Here is a 1,892-nt window from a genome sequence, read left to right on the forward strand (position 1 = left end):
AGGGAGTACTCTATATGAACAAGTGGAATGGATTTGATAACGACGCATCAAAGAGGATCTCTACCTTACACTGTAAAGAAAAAGAAAACTGACAGATTTATGATCATATATTTGAGTTAATAATGAAATAATATATGGTTATTTATTTAAACTCATATTCTGGCCACATTATATTGAATTTTTGTAAAAAAAAACAAAAAAAAAACTTTTGACACCAAAATTTTTTAGGGGGGCTTGAAAACATTTTAGGGTGGCTGAAGCCCCCCTAAAACAGGCCTAGTGACGCCACTGGCTACACCTCATGGTTGCACTATGTGCATACTTGAACAGAATTTTTTGTGTATTTTAAAAAATACTAAATAGTGCTGAGCGATATAACGATACATATCGTGGGGACGATAGAAAAGTGTCTATCGTGATATATTTTCTTCTATCGTTTCTGTCGTATCTATCATAATTGTATCAATGATTCATGTAAATATTTCATAACGTAGGCTACGACAAATGTATAAGTGTTGTCACTTTGCATACAATCAGTTAAGTGATAAATAATAAGAAAAAATAACTATTTTGCGAAGAACCTCCGTTTTGCGACATGACGCTGCTTTACGTGTGGGTTTGCGACATTCTTTACGGCAGCGGCTTTCTGTGCGGCGCAGTGTTTTCACCATAAGTGCTAAAAGATGGAGACGCAGGAAGTATCAAACCCGGGGTCGCAACAAGTAGAGACAACTAGCAGGCAGCCCAAGAAGAAAGACTTTTACCAAAACGAGGGGGACGTCTGTGATTTGGTTCAAGAAGTCACACGGAGCAGAAAAAGGTAATATGCTAACTATGCTAATGCTAACTCTGCTATTAGACTGTTTTCTCATCTGACGCCAACACAACAAACCTCTTCTATCACTTAAAGAAGAAACACAAAAAAGAATATTTAACAATCCAAAAAGTGCGAGGTCAAACAAGTTGTAAAAGAGCCGGGGAAAGTTGCGAAAAGTGAAACTATAGCCGGCCGAAAATAATAGAGTCTGTTGTCATTTGATACTGTTACTATCACAGCTTCCTCTGTTCCTGCCACGCCTCCTGCTTCCAGCCATGCCACAGCTCTGTAACTTTCCACAGTCCCACAGTCTCATGCCACGCCCTAGTTTCCATGACAACTTAATCACAGCCATCAGCTTCACCTGCTCTTGCCAGTATTTAAGTCCACAGCTCACAGCCCACAGTTGCCAGATTATTGAACGGTTAACACCAGTGGCGGCTGGTGGAGTTTTCTCCAGGGGGGGCTATAAATCCAAAATAGACATATACCAAAGGTTTTGGTATATGTCCATTATGTGATACTTTAGTATATGTTTTGGTCCAAAACAAATACCAAGGTATCACACCAGTGTATTTACATGAATTAAACAACATTATAATGTACATATAAATGCACATATGCATAAGTGCTTCTTGAACACACCAATACTTACAAAAACGGAGGTCTCCCAAGGCACAAGCCTGTAGGACACATTTAGCGTTTATAAGATCTGTTTTCTTTCTTATTTTTCAAAACTTTACAGAGAAAATACGTCAAAGCTTGTTTTATGGTGAGAGCACTCACTACGTCATGTATTCTGAACGTACAATATAACGAAGATCAGATGTCTCACAAAAAAAATTCAAAACCAAACATTCTAACAGATTTTAACATAAATTTTCTTAAACTAATTATTAACTATGAACTTATTTATTACCTTGTGTATGTAACTTAGTCACGTAATGAACTTATTGCTGTCTTTGAATAAAAGGCAGCTCACCCACGGCTCGACTTTTCAATCAGGCGGACTTTCTGACAGACGGATGTGACGTCAGCCTCCATGGTGGGAGTCCCACGCTCCGGCGGCGGGAGG

This window comes from Kryptolebias marmoratus, linkage group LG3 (assembly GCF_001649575.2).
Source record: "Kryptolebias marmoratus isolate JLee-2015 linkage group LG3, ASM164957v2, whole genome shotgun sequence".
NCBI classification, from domain to species: Eukaryota; Metazoa; Chordata; class Actinopteri; order Cyprinodontiformes; family Rivulidae; genus Kryptolebias; species Kryptolebias marmoratus.